Source organism: Ochlerotatus camptorhynchus, unplaced genomic scaffold (genome assembly GCF_037179485.1).
Source record: "Ochlerotatus camptorhynchus isolate MF236.1 unplaced genomic scaffold, CSIRO-AGI_Acam_v1.1 ptg000143l, whole genome shotgun sequence".
Taxonomy (NCBI): domain Eukaryota; kingdom Metazoa; phylum Arthropoda; class Insecta; order Diptera; family Culicidae; genus Ochlerotatus; species Ochlerotatus camptorhynchus.
Window position 1 is genome coordinate 28,297 of NW_027040633.1, and position 16,278 is coordinate 44,574.

Genomic DNA, 16,278 nt, shown 5'->3' on the forward strand with positions numbered 1-16,278 from the left:
GTTTTTTGTTGTGTTCTTTAAGCTGATCGCTTTAAATTTTCCAAGCAGCCACTTTGATGTTTGTTGCCCAAGGACAAGATCAAGAAAAAAATTTCAAAATCCACGAATGTTGAAAATTTTCATAGTCACAACTGAATCGAGAAAATTTGAAGGCCACTAAGCCGAACGCAATTGGAAGAAATCGCTTACTACTAATAAACTGTGGAAATTTACTATAATCCACGTCTCCCGATTTCCGGGTTTTCGCAAACTATCGACAATCACAACAACTGAAGCAAGTCTTTGAGGTTCAGGGAAACGTCAGTAGAAATATCCGGCAAAATTGCAAAAATCCAAAAGAAGTCTGGACGAAATTTCCGCGGGAAATTGAAGAAACTTCTACAAGACATTGGATGAAACTTCCGAATGAAATCAGGGGAAATGTCCGAAGGAAGTCGGAAGATAATTTCAGGAGAAGCTTGAAGAAATGTTGACTCCTCTGAAGGAAGTCAGATGAAATTTCCGAATGAGTTTGGAATAATCATCGTGGGAAGTTAGCAGGTGACTTCCGAGGAAGCATGATGGACTTCTGAGAAACTATCCGATAAAGTTGTAATACACTTCTGAGAGAACTAGAAAGAAACATCCAGGGAACGTAAGCATTTTCCGCGCGAAACTAGAAAAAGCATCCGAAAAAAAAGTAGGAAGAAACTTCCAGAAGGACTTCGGGGCTCAGTCAGAAGAAACTTCCTGGAGAAATGTTCCGCGGAAGTCAAAGTAAACTTTTGGAAAAAGTTTTAAGACAATTCTGAGGGAAACCTGAATGGCTTCTGGGAGATATTGGAAGAAATTTACACGCAAGGTTGCTTCGACTCACTTCACTGTAAAACATATTTTTCGGAATTATGAATACTCACTCTGAGTGAATTCTCACGAATCATTAAATTTTATATTGCGACTCCCTGAAAGTGAAATTGAAAGATTGTTTGCGTCAAACACATTTTCTTTTCAACCTATTCTTGTAACATACAAATACAAAATATCATGATAGCATTAAATGTATCCATAATTAAGAAAAAAAAATTATAACGAAGTGAGTCAAAGCATATAGGCTCTCAACGGAGAACATATCTCGGAAGATTGGTTAGGTTAGGTTATTAAAGATAGATTAGGTTATTAAAGATAGATTAGGTTATTAATACTTTCAATCTCGGAAGATGATCCCTAGCGTTAAATTAATCAATCTTTACAGCTGCAAAAAGTAGACCTGGATCGAGCAATTTCGGTTACCTGCTACTACAAAAATTACCTCCGGAAGGCAAAGCTACAGGCTCCTTCTTCTCAACCACTAGCGGGAAGAAAACTCCATCCTGGATGACTGGATGCACAACCTAGTCGCCCCAATCTAGAATCAAGGCGCTTCTGGTCGAGACACTAAAGATTTCAGGCCGATGTCCTAGATCTGCTGTATCGGTTAAAGTACTGGAGAGGATGGTCAATCGTCAACACGTTTTCCGCCCCGGACTGGTACATATTTTGCCACCATTGACATACTAGAACAGCTAATGAACACATCTCGCACTTCCTAAGGAACTTCCTTTGGCACCGCTTCTTTCAGGAATGTATTGGGAACCAGCACTCGTAGCAGGTGTACGTCAGGGCTCGATCATGACCTTTTTCCTGATGCTGAATCTACCAAAACAGATCTATATTTTCATGACCTTGGACGACATCGTTTTGGTAGTAATCGAAAGTACCGTGAAGGCTTTCCAAAGCATGCAAAAGGCGGTCACAAACATAACCCTACATTGGACTAGCTATGTGGATTCACTCACATTTGTTCTTGGAACCACTGAGTTCTTCGCTACCCGATCAATCATTATTCTTCATTCTGTATTATGTATTCTTCAATGTGCGTGCTGTATTTTTCTCTATTCTTTATGAATGGTTTGTTCTGTATTCCTTATCCATTCTCCCTTATTCACTTTAATTTATAAAATGATCATAACACTCTTATATGCGGTGATTAAGCTTGTCTCGGGTTCACGGTAATTATATAAAGCCAGTTTCAGTACAAAATATTTCATTGCTCTTAGAAATAGGGTTTCGTGCTACCTCGCAATACTTGACCTGTCTTCGTCATAACTCCAAAAATCTATAATTCTGCAATCTACCGCAAAACCTTCATCATCACTGCGTCATCTCAAATTGCCAACACTTAGAACATCCAGTAGATCGACATGAAGAAGTGCTTTATGATTTTTTCAGAATTGTATTCAAACTGCAAAGGATGGAGCAAAGATCATGCTGAGAGAATCATTATTTCGCCATCTAACTCAACACGAAAAGCATAAATGCAACACCATCGTCGTCGTCGTCGTCGTCATGGCAGTCCCGTTTGTTCCCACCGCACCCACATGATAGCAACCAGCAGAATGGAGGGGCAAAAGGCACATAAGCATGTATTGCAAAACCAGTACGACAGGAGCCGAAAGCGAAAAAAAAAAACCCAGATTATTCTACCTATCGGTGGCAAGTGCCTTTCTCGTGTAATATTATGCTATGTTCAGACTGAGCAGTTGAAACATGTTATAAGTCTATCTTGAAGACTGTCGTTAATATTTTTTGTTAGTAACTTTATTTGATCAGGATCACCCGAACTTTACAGAGCCGAGTTTTCTTGATCACTACAATAACATACAATAAACACAATTAATCTTAAAACTAAAGTCAAGAAGTGCAATACGAAAAGCACCTTATCCTCCGCTATCAAATATTCAATTTGTTCCATCAGAACGGAATTCACTTCTACAAATATGGCAATCTCGCCAAACACGTAAATCGTGGTCTTCACTTATACACGTGAAATCGCAAAATCTTTGCTTACATGATCGACAACAATAGAATCGACTGAGCAAACTGCAGATGAGGAACAAAGCACACCGAACAATAGCTGCTATTGAGTATAAAGACGATCGCGTAATACACATTGAGGGGTACTGTTGGCTGCTGCTGGCTTCGCTGAGCAGCGAACTGATAGTTATTATAACATGTTATAACTCTGTAGGCTTTTACTCAAGTCATTAAATAGTTTCATTTCATTATGGTGTAACCAACTGTTACAAATTAAATGTCTTTTTGTAAATTCGTTTCTTTATTTGGTGTACAGTCACGTCTCTAGAGTTAAGTGGTGTTGGATTAACATAAGGATTAGTCTAATGTACTGTCAATCAAAATTTTTATTAGATTATACACAAAACAAGTGGGTTGAATTGCATGCAAGCCAGTGGGTGCAACAACTAAAGAATAACGAGCGTAGACCAGCTGGCGAATTGTGTGTGTGTGTATGTGTGTATTCCCTCCAACCCCCACTGGCCGGCAGTGTTTTTATGGAAGAACTCTCTCTACAATATGGCATTTACGGTCATTGTAGACAGCTTTAGTCCGGGAGTTAGAAAGTGATAGGAACTGATAGACAGATCCAGCAACCCATTTCAGAATGTCTGGAGAGTCACGCCCATTCCGAGGCTACTTTCACTTACAATAACCCCCGCATGTATGCATCGCTGTTATCAAATGGATATTGGTATTACATACACGCTTCCAGGTTCGAAAATATTCTTTCCAAACATGGCACGTACACTGAAGTCTTTTTTTACACGGTTTTTTTTTTACGCGGTTTTTTTTTACACGGTTTTTTTTACACGGTTTTCCACGATTTACACGGTACGTTTTTAACGATTTCTCGACAACGATACAACCTATCGACTTGATTTCAATCACATTATCCGTTTCAAGCTATTTGTAATCGAATGGCATACTTTAAAAAAAATATCAACTTTTGGTGTAAATACAGAAATTTTTAAAATATGTCTATATGGACCATATCATGCTTTAATTACAAATGGCATCAAAATCCGATTTTTTAAAAACATTAAAGCATGCGAAAAATTAAAATCTCGTAGGTTTTTTTTTTACACGGTTTTTTTTTACACGGACCGTATCCCCCGTGTAAAAAAAGACCTGAGTGTATTTAGTTTATGTTCTTTGGATTGGTCTCACCATTTTAATTTGATCCTCCAAGATTTCTCTAAGCTTTGCATCTCATTTCGTGATACACCTTTGTCGTAATAGGGGAATTTTCGTATTCTCGGCAACCTAAGCAGCGATCTTCTTTCTATAGCCTTTTTCTCTATGAAACGCACACATATGCAGTATTGGATTGTTTACAATCTTTTGCTGCCAGCTGCTCTAACAATTTCAGTCGAAAGAATTGCCAAAAACTGTTTTGAAACGCTTTTACAAAGCTCCAATCTTCTCTAGTGAGAGCGAGTATTGTCGGCAACCAGTTTTTCTTCGGCAACCGTTCCATTTGAACTGCATGTAAATCTGCTGTTCTATTATCGGCAACTCGAAATTAGCTACAATTTGTAGTGCGTGTGTTTCATTTCAAGAAAACCCTGCTAGATTGCTTTTTCTCAGTGGTAAAAATAGAGTCAAATTGAAGCTGAAAGCATAAAGAATCGTTTGCATGCATTCAGCGAAGTGTTTTCGTAAGAAAATCCAGTGAAAATAGTGTTTCAATTTGGGTTACCGAAAATAGTCTTTCATGCCGAAGCCGTCATTTCCCCTACTTGTTTCAACGAACACAATTTTCTTGCATTGCCATGGTCATCTGGGAGGAGGTTTGCGTCTAGTGCTTTCCCCAGGAACAGTTCGCGGCCACCAACTGTTCAACCGTCAAGTCTTGGGCGTATCCAGCGAGGCATCTTTCACATTTCTCGCAATCTCCGACACCGGCGAGAGACCAGCAGCCGAGCAGTTTTGCAAGCGGAAAACTTGCTGATTCACGGCAATGTCGGCCACCGAATCAACACCAAAACTCGCGACGGCGGATACATTATCAACACGTGCCGAAAGTGTAGCATCTGAACTCGGAGAAGCGGGCTCCCGGGAGGCAATGAATACCGACACCTAACAACGGAACTGAAGCTGCGTCGTATATTTTGGAGGTTAGATTCAAGGTCAACCGAGTCACTCAAGGCAAACACAGGCAAAACACGAAATATCACTAAATGATACTTTACGAACACTTGAAACTAAATTTCAGCACACAAATTTACAAATTTAAAGCAACAAAATTTGATGTAATGTTTAATTCGCTGACTAAAAATACGCAGTAAAAGAAAAACACGTCAGCTTTCAAGCGCGGCCTGCTGCGATCGTGCTGCAGGAAGTTTCCGTATCAACGCAGACCAACTGGCGAATTGTGCCAAAATATGTTGGTGACCAAAACAACCCCGTCCCCCCCACCTCCAACTCCGCAAGCAGCAACAAAGAAGCTAAAACGAGGCACAAAATAAAAAGGAGCCCCATTGCCCACAAATAAGGCGTTCGTGTGCAGAAGAATAAAATTTAAAGGGTCATTAAAAGTTAGAAGTAAGTGGTATCCATCCAAAAAAGGAATATGGATACGGATTAATCAGGTACGCTAATTACCTATCCTACGTTTAAAATCTAACTAAATCTAGCTTACTACTAATGACTAGAAAATAAGTACGGGTCTTTTAATATCTCCCGATTTGCATTATCCTGAAAGTCTCCATTTTATCTGGTCAGAGGCTCGTCCAGGTGCACACGATCCGGTGTAGTAGACCTCCCCCTAACGTCTTGACACGATCACTCCGGTATCGTCCTGGGCCGTGCCAATCTCCGTCAACGAAGGAGGGCACCTGAAAGGCTTACACAGCCACACACGATCGACAAACTCCGCCAAACCATCGTGCGGTTAAACGACCATTAGCCACCGTTCTGGAAACCACCAGCGACTATTCGTCGTCAGCAGCAAACGCTCGCAGGGTGTCGCCGGCATAAGTAGCAAAGAGCAGTGGTATATATTGAAGACGATATTTCTTTTTAGCCACACCCACAATAAACCGCAGTAAACTAACCTAATCCCATCAATATACCAACTTACTAAATAAAAACCCTTATTTCTCGTCAAAGTAACACTATACAATATATCTAGCTCCTCGTGATAGATAACCAAGTAGTAAGCCGACCCTGAGACCCTGCTTGAGGGGTCTCTTTCTACTGAACTTGCCGGGAAAATCAAACAGTTACAATGGTCCCCATCACAGGGGCATCCGGAACATGCATGAGTGATGTCAAGACTTTCAATGACAGTTCCCCATAGGATAGGTATCCGAAGCATTTCCGGGTGAAAGGGAATGAAAAATTAGTTTGAAACTTAAAGGAAAATTAGTTCAAGAACAAATTGTCTATTTCATAATTTTCTTTGTAAAGGCTAACAAAAGGCTTTGAATAGTTGCCATTCATTCAATTGTAAAAAATGTACCTATTTTGGAGTTCATTTCACCTAGTATCAATTTAATACTACACTATATAAGGTTCTTACTTAATACTTCATATTACACGAGAAAGACACTTTTAACCGGTAGGGGAATAATCAGGGTTTTATTTATGGTCATATCTCCGGAACCAAATGTCCGATCAGGATGAAATTCACCCGTGTTCTATGGAAAACAGTTAAAAAAATAGCACTGATTGCACTCAAATCGTCGTCGAGAAAAAAACGTGAGTAGCACTGTTTTGCTTACAAAATTACAAAATATCTCCGGAATCAGATATCCGATCGGGATAATAGGATAATGTGTTTTTCGAGTGATATTATAGCCTTTCGGTACACCTCGGTGTACGAGAAAGGCAAAACAAAGTCAAGAACAAATTCTAAAGGCGAGAACTAGAATACACACGGTGGATTTCATGTCTATCTATCCCGTATCAACCCGTCACGGGTCGGTCTTGGTCGGTCATATTGCTAGCTAGCACTACTGGCAGCATTACCTGCTGCCTCAAGGCTGTGAGGCCTAAACCAAATAGGCGGGCGAGCCAATAATCGTGAAACATGCTCTCCACCTCACTCACTCGCGCGCTCACTCACTCACCACATCCAGTGCCTCGATCCAGTATGCGTCCCAGCCCAGTCGCAGTCAGTTCAGTACCACTATTCCAGTGTTGAAACCAAAGCCCGCCACCTTCTCCAACTGCTGCTGCTGCTGCTGGATCGCTATAAAGCTACCCAGTGCGGAGAGGCTTGGGGCGAGATCGAGAAGCGTTGAAACAAAAAGCGCTTTTGTTATTTATTGAAGCACCGGACAGTGAACCGGACTTAGTTAGTGGCTGATCGGCGGAAGATTCGGTTGTCTTTGCAGGAATTCTCGGTTTAGGAGAAGACCCCTCGCCATCGTGTGTGTGAGTGACTCCTTACCGCAAAGCAATATACGATCCGTACTTTAGGATAACTCTACTTAGAAGATAGGGAATCTCGCTGGTGGCAAAGAAGTGACTAATTGAAATTGCTCGAAGTGGGAAAAAAATAATCAGAAGAGGAGTTTGCGCGCGAAATTGTGGTAGCTCACGCTCGTTGATTGAAATACTCCAAAATCCTGTGCAATTAGGGAAACAAAAGTGATATACAATTTATTGATCAAATCTGATTCGTTGCTAGACGCTCGCGGTGATATCGAAACGAAAGTGAACTGATTTCGTTTTCTGGCAATTTAACGAAGCACCCAGAAGTGTGTATGTGTGGAATTGTGTGATAGTAGCTGCAGGAACAAACGATACACAGAGCAACGAACAACAACGGCCGACAATTACTAGAAGTTTAAAGGTGAATAATTGGCTTCTAGCCTTCTAATTATATGCATGTATGAGGGTTGACGGGATGGCAAACCAGTCTCAGACAGAATACATTTAACGTGCAAGACGATAAGCATGGCTAATAATGCGGTGGGAATCTGTTACTTTAATTTATGTCTACAGATAGATACAATTAGTAAAGGCTTAGGAGGAAGATAAATTATACAGTTTATGAGATCATCCTAAATTTATAATGCAAACTTCAACCTTGTGGTTCATACCGTGCGTAATTTCGGTTTTTAATTTCTGATATTCTCTGAAAATTTGTTCTACATTATATGATAGCAAGCATTTCATACTCTATATTAAAAATTGCAAATGGAAATCTTTTTTTTTTGTTACTATAAAATTGTAAATTTATTGTCATTGTATGTTTATTTATTCTTCTGTTAACTATAATTTTGTGTTTTTTTTTTGGGCCTATGCACCAGTCTATAAAGACGTCATTACGTTGTGTTTGCTCCGAGTTTACTTCCGACTTTTAAGGAAATCATGACTTTAAGATTGTTATTGTTGACTTTTCTCAGAGTTGACTGAACCGATTTGAGTAAATTGTCAATTGACGTTTGGTCTTATCTGGCTCCCATGGAACCCTATTGAATTTTATATCAATGAGACTTTTAGTTCCGGAGATATGAACAAACAAGTTAAAATTTTCAATTGAAGATATGGACAACAAAGTGGAATGCGATAAACGGAAATATATCTCAATATCATAGTTTCTTAGCAACCTTAAAATGATATTGAAAAAAAAACTCTGATTAATCCATCCAAATGTCTTTCTCGTATAATATTAAATAGAGCATTATTTCATATTATGGTCTGTATCGTAGGGGCACCAAGAACATTAATGAAGGTTTGACTCTCAAAATCTGTTATCTAAAGCATTTTCAAGTGTAAAGAAATGAAGCGATAGGAACATTAGTTTGCATTAGAACAAATTATTAAATAGCCGTAACTGTTGTTGTTAACATTATACTTCAAACGTCAAACTGTCTAAACTGCTTGAAATTGAAAAGTAAAATCGTCATCATATAGCGCAAAATTTCCCCACATGAGTATTTAGTACACGGCCGATTAAACTAACTCAAATTACCGTACGTTTTTCATAGATGTAGTCAACTTTTCCTCGATTTTGCTGGGAAAACTTTTCAAATACGAAGAAAATTGATAGAGGTTTCACTCAGTCTATTAGTTTACTCCTATATTGAGTAATATTTTGTCGATTTTCCTCATATTCGAGCAGATTTTTGAAGCAAAGCGAGGAAAATTTTACTCAGTCTATGAGTAACCTATGTTAATTATAAAGAAATCGCCGTAATTTTTTCCTCTCCAAAAAACATCAAAGTGCTGTAACTTTTCAGTATGTTTCTGATTCTGAAATTTTTTCTCTTGGTGGATCATATTTTGAAGGTTTAATTTTAAATTTTAACGGTTGAGTTTGTAAGAAGTTTGAGTACTTATAGCAAAACAATTCTTTTTTGACTACATTTTTTCAAATTGTTATTTCGTAAACCAATTAACCAAATGAACTGTAGCTATTACTGTTTATAGTCGAAACACTATTATTTAACCCTGTTTAACGATAACTGAAATCTAGTCACCTCGAAAAACGTAACATCAGTTTGAATTTATTTTCATTTTACAAAAAAAAACATGAGAAATAATGTGATTCAGTCGCTTTGGTTTTTTTTTTTCGCGGCCAACAGTTCCATCTTCTCTGTTACTAAAAAGCTTATGTTGTAGTGTTTGAGAAGGTAGTTATTATCCTATATCTAAAATGATGTTATCTGTTGACTGTAAATGTTGGATTTTTTAGTAAATTTACAACCAATTGCAGAAATAGTGTTTTGACTAGTCAAGACAAAAATCACAGCTCATTTGGATCTTTTTACTTCAAGAAATAGCAATTTGAAAAATAGTAGTCAAATAAGATACATTTTACTAAATTAATCCATACTTCGTACAAACTCATCCAATAAACTTGGAATATTAAATCCACCAGTTACCAATATTTATGAAATTTTGATGCATGAAAAAAATGGAAATTAACACCACTTTAAAGTTTTTTTTTATTGACATAAAAATTACCATTTTTTAAATTATTGCCAGCACTGTACGTTTATCATTTTGAAACTTGTGTATGGCTGTTTTAGCCAATTCAATATTCAGTAGAGTTTCACTAATTGTCATTAGCATGTTTCGGTTGCCCTTCAGATAGTGTCTAGAATATGAAATGAAGCTTTTTGATATTATGTAAGAAAGGTTCTTATCACTAGTACATGGATTAATCAGAGTTTTTTTTTATATTTGGAACCGATTTTAGGTACCTACAAGTGTACCCCATTAGGCATAAATACGTTATGCATACACACTTAATCTAGCTCGGAAAAATCTCCAATAGCCGATTACCTCGGCATTCACTTTTGCTGATATTTCTGCATAATATCTGTTTGTTAGCTGATATTTCAGCAAATAGTTATTTGTTAGCTGAGTCTCGGCAATTGTATTACTGAATCTCAGCAAAATAGATTGCAGTACTACTCGGCTGTTGGAATCTCGGCGAAAAAATTATGTACGGACGTTAGGCATACGGACGTTAGGCATAATGTACGTTAGGCATAATATACGTTAGGCATAATATACGTTAGGCATAATGGACGTTAGGCATAAAATACCTGCAACTCTAGAAATCTGTTTCGAGCATGGTAAACAATGCTTAAATTTGACTAAGCGTTGAATAACGTGACGTAGCTACATATTTATTTAGATTCAAGATTAGTAGTGATAGCGGTTAAGTAATCTTGCAATGAAAACTCAGCATAGTTTTCAACTATATCTTGAAATCAATCGCATCTAGAAATAAAAAAAAATCACACATTTGTTGTAGTATATTGTTACACACATATTACAATTGTCAGAGAAGTCCCTCACTGATGTGAGGGAGCGATACTTCCATGAACAGTGACGAGTTGCCGAAACAAACAAGGAATTGTGGCAAACGTACCATCTACAACCCAATACTTAGCCTGTCCAAGACGTCGCAAGTGTTCATGAGTCCCAAAAATTAAGGCTCTTTCATTATTGTCACCGATATTAGCAATCAATAAACGGTCCCCATTATCATCCTTCTAGAATTCACCATCATAACGACCATTTTGCGTAACGTCCTTTATGCCTAACGTCCATTATGCCTATCGTACATTATGCCTACACAACAAAAAATTAATTTTAATATCACAACAAAGTGGATGTACTTCAATCGTGTCGAAAATATGGTGTAAACTTACCTGCCAAAAAGGACAAAATTATCGTTAATACAATGCACGAATTGACATTACGCTGCTGTATTTGTTTATTTTTGTGGCCATAAAAATTACATGAGATTTTCGTCACGATTGAAGTGCATCCTCTTGGATGTAATATTAAAATTTATTTTTTGCTGTGTAACGACCGTATGCCTAACGACCGTATGCCTAACGTCGTGTACCCGATGCCCACTTAGGTCCTATCCAGTACACACCAAAACAAACGAAAGTAGATAAATATAGCTTTAATAGCTGCCAGTTTCATCAAAATTAATTTTTGAAACCAGGATTGCTTCCACTCACTTGCTAAAAAACAAAGTTTTTCGAAATTATTAAATCATTAGATATCATAATGATATTTTGATCATGTTAGTTACAAGAAGAGGTTGCAAAGCATGTGTTTAAATCATAAATCCTGTCAATTTCACATTCAGTAAGTCGGCGATTTTACGATTCGTGTACTCAGAGTGAGCGCTCACGAATAGTAAAATCGCTGATTGTGACGCACTGAATGTGAAATTGACATGATTTATGATTATATAACATGCTTTACAACCTCTTCTTGTAGCTTTAAACTACTTTTTTATTTCATTATAACATGTAATGGTTTCATAGTTCAGAAAATCAATTTTTTTATAGGAAGTGAGTAGAAGCAACCCTGTTTGAAGCCAGTTTCAACAAAATCGATTTTTGCAACCGGTTTCATCAAAATAGAGTTTTACCGTTAAACCAAAATAGTCGTCAATGTCTCCTCTAGGTGACAATTTGGGAGGGAGAAGCAGATAGCACACACGGAATTTATTGTATAGCTTCCCTAATAAACAAATACCATAAACAAACGATTACCCAAATTGGCGAACTTTTCCACAAATGGTTTGGATGATACCCCAAACACAAACCCCAAACGTTAAGCAAAATTACCATATAAATTTTATTATGGTTATTCTTCTTTTCAAAATTTGTGCCATTGAAATCAAATCAAAATAGGCGTAGCAAAATAGCCTTTTTTGCTTTGAGCGTGTAGTGATTGTTCAGTGTGCAGTGCGAAAATGTACTTTTCTGTTCTGTATTTTATTATGCCACTAAATATTTTGACAAAAAAACTTGGTTAATAGTACCTTTCAATATTGATTTGTGTAAATTCAATGAATGAATTTAAAAATTGAATAGCTGGAAACGACAATTATTATCTTATCTAGTTCGTATATTTGGGAGGCTCAATTGCGTTAGCTTTACTGAGCTGGTAATTAATTGTTGATTATTTGTAACAAATTTAACTTAATACTATGTCTAAAAACTTTGTGTGCTTTGTGCTATGTGTGCTTTGTAGAAGCTCAGTAAACTTAGTAGAAACTCAATGAACTTCGTAGAAGTTCAGGAAATTGTATAGTATTGTAGAAATTCAGCAAACTTCTTAGAATTTCATTGTTTGATTTGGGATTTTTGAGAACTTAGTTTCGCCCAGAAGATTAGGAAAATTTATAGAAAACTTTCTAAGAGATCTTTCCTGATGTTTGGAGAAGGTCATGGATGTTCTGAGATCTTGGGCGAATTGAAAGAACTTTAAGAAGAACCTTATGGAACTTAGATGAAGTTTATGAAACTTCGTAGAAATTAAGAACATTTTCGAGGAACGTCAGAGCAATTTATCCACCCTCAAGAATTAGTTGAGGGTGGAGCTGCTGAGTATTAGTTTCAATTAGCCAATGGAAGTACTTGAATTCAGCTAATCGACCAATTGAGTAATTATCAATAAGCGAACAATCGTCATTTGACTAAATTAAACAATTTTTAGCCACTATGCTTTATAGAAGTGAAAATTCATGCCTGTCCACTAACAACGTGGAAAGTTTTAGAAAGATTTTAGACACTCTTCCCCCTTTGTGGACAATTATCCATGCATTTACATTACCCCCCCCCCCCCTCCCCCTCTAAACTGTATACGTTGTATGTGGTTGATATCTCTGATTCCAGACACAAGTTCAGCGACCTTAAATGTTGCTTTTAAGACTTATGTTCCCTTACGAACACTGTGCTAAATTAAAGTTTACGTAGGATTTACAACCGTAGAGGTAAACGTTTTTGACTTTTTATAGTTTTATCACTTTTATTAGCTGCCATATGCCAAACTGGTTTCAACTATTTAAACGGTATTGAGCAAGTATGGCATCATTAGGCAAATAAATTTCGTCATTCAAATATTCCATCACAGCTTCCTGTCGACCAGAACACGGATATCACATTAAAAAAATCTACCATCTCAGTGCTAAAACCGCGCATTGCCGACGACGGAGAGCAATCACAACCGATCGAAATTTCTTGCTCGATTCCCGCCAAGCTTTTCAGCATTGTCACGATCTCCTCTTCCTCTGCCACCAGCTCTGAAATGGGGCGTCACTCACTCACAGCATCTCGTTCTATGGCATACGGATGTTATACAATGCCAAGAAGATCAAAAGACCTGTCCGTGTTGCAAAACTTCAGACGATTTATTCTTTGAAAGATTTTAACTTTTTGTATATTTTGGACGATTTTCTAAAATAGCCACAAGTGTTAAAATCTGCAAAGATACAAGTTCTTGGAACGTTACAGAAAAATGTGAAGTGAGTTTTGGTCAATCCGGACAGGTCTAATCTCGCTCGCACCCAAGAGCGACCTTGCAGAAATTAGACTGCGGTGGTCATTCATCTTTGGCTTTTTACGTCCCCACTGGGACTATACGCCGGCTCTCATCTCAATTTAGTGTTCTTTGAGCACTTCCACAGTTGTTAATTGAGAGCTTTCAAGAAGTCTGTTCCATTTTTGTATTAGTATTATTGTGTGGCAAGTACAATTTTACAGTTAAGAAATGTTCCAACCCGAAAAATTCCTAGCCCTGGGGAATCGAACCCAGCGGCCTCCAGTACGGTCTTGCTTTATAGCTGCACCTTCACCGACTGAGCTAAGGGAGACCCCAATCGGTGGTCATTAAAGAGAATGATTAATAATACGGGGAGAAAAACTGAGATCTGATGATTTTCTGAACAACACCTCCCAAGTAAACACCATTGCTGTTTGGGTTGGGATCTATCTCCAATGTGCTATTTAACAATCACAACAGGAAGGGAAGCGTTTCCCATTTTGGTGGATAATTGTATCTCTAATGAGTTGAAGCAGAACCGGTTTTGGCTACATCTTAAAACAAATCCGGCGCGAATTCTGGTACATGATACGTGCTACTGAATTTATCATTTAGTTAATCAGTTAATTCACACCAGACAATTTAAATCAAACTTGAAAAGCAAGTGCAGTTTTATTTTTTAAACAACAGTTAAGCTGCTACAGTCACAACAGGAGTTTATGCTTGTAGTGACAAAACGTGACAGATTTCTGTCTACATCGCAAGCACCACTTGTCAATTGTTTAACTAATGAAATAATTACTACCAACTACCTGTTGTTGTCACCCTGCAGGTACTAGCAATCATTAAATACCATCAGGCTTCTCTACACCATCACATTACACACAGAGTCGTGTTCAGTCTACCTTCTCCCAATGGCAAATCTCTTCCTGTGAAAGGAATCACCGTGTAAATTGCTTTCTAACGAGCTTACAGCGTGTTACTCGTTTTTCAGTTACCCTCGTTGGATGACGAGTGACATTGATCTTAAACCGTCCTGTCTGGTTGTGATCAAATGAGTAAACCTGGAAAACTTTGAAAAACAACAACATACTCACTTGTGGGCTTCGTGGTCGTGCGGTTAGCGGCATCACCCGTCATTCAGGCGTATTGTGTGTGCCACGAAGTGAGGATTCGATTAACGCTCCAGCCGGTGGAACTTTTTTTCGTAAAGGGAAATTTATCTACTGGTCTACTGGATGTTTGTGTGTTATCCGTTGTCTAGTGTTAAGTGAATCAGTTTGTGCAACCTCTGGTCGAAGACGATCAATTGTCTTTCAAAATAAATCGTAGATAGATACAATCATGTGGTTCCTAGGGTTGAGATCTAATTTTGGGTATACTAAGCCCAATACACACACTTTACATCTATTTTTAAAGCGGATTTTTTTTTCCTTTGGTTTGTTTTTTCCGTCGATCTTGTTTTCCGTGCTGAGCACCAATGCTACCGACGTGCCAGGAAGGCAGCTTCCACACCTGAATCCATCCTAACCCATTGAAACACTATTGGATTCACTTTGGCCTACGGATGAAGATAAAAATGGAATGGAAAAATGGATGCGGTCGAAGCGCTTCTTTTGTCTTTGAGAAAAAAAAAGTGGGAATATTCATACTTTGCACAAGACTTTGTGTTGCAGCTTTTGAACTATAGTTTTGTACCAAAGATAAAATTGACCGAAGTAGTTATCTACCCTACCAAACTGTATTATTTACATCCGACAGGCGGTAACAAATGCATTTGGATCGAATTAACCGGGCTTTGGCTCGCCCTTTGACAGCTAGTTAATTAAATAAATCTTGTGTGATAATAACTCAGGCTCGGTATCAAATGGCTGCAGCACACTAACAACTTAACAACAATGTGACCTGTTGCGGTGAGAGACTCATAGCGGAAGTTCAAAGTAGAACACCACGGTAATGATGGATGTAGCCTACAAACTGTATGCAAAAAGTTGCTTGCATGGAGATGAAATGTGCAATAAATAGTGCTAAATACATGGTACCCTCTGTGCCGGTAGCACATTATTATCATCATCGTCGTGGGGTTTCTTCGGGGGGTATAATGTATTCGGTTACATCATTCCTCTCCTTTCTCATTTGTGGTGTTATTTGTTCTGCGGTATACCTCCGTTACCACAACTTTCAAGGTCATATTTCATGATTTATTTTCTCGGATGGGCCGATCGGGTGTGTATTGTCTACGTGTATTAATTATAAGACGGAAGTAACGATTGCTGTGGGTCACTGCAACCGATTCCATATTATCGCTGGTAGGAGTAGTCAAAATAGGTGATGTGAAACATGTGCACAAAACTATGAACTACTACTTTTTAACCAACGAGAAAGGGTAACATTCTAGAATTTTTAAGTTCGAAGTCAACAGTAATTCTCAAGTCGGCTCTGATGAAAGAAACCGTTATTATCAATCAAAATCGTAGAACTGGTCCCAAGTAATATTGTAAGTTTTAACGAGATTTTAAAGCTTTCTACAAGTCTAAATATGGTCCACAGAAACTTCAGGTTACAACCCATCTTCCACTGACCGTCAGCTCTATAATGAAAGAAACTTGTCTACACCTATTTGCTGATACAGTTTTTTTTTATCAA

The 16,278-nt window shown here is 38.0% G+C and overlaps 1 protein-coding gene across 1 annotated transcript in view; it reads left to right on the forward strand.

Annotated features, from left to right (window-relative positions):
* Positions 1–7,140: 7,140 nt before the first annotated feature.
* The window catches only part of LOC135700852 (putative metabolite transport protein HI_1104), a 50,289-nt gene continuing 41,151 nt past the window's right edge, over positions 7,141–16,278 (forward strand). The window contains exon 1 of the mRNA XM_065221510.1: positions 7,141–7,675. The gene's annotated coding sequence lies outside the window, so the exon portion shown is untranslated. The remainder of the gene's footprint in view (positions 7,676–16,278) is intronic.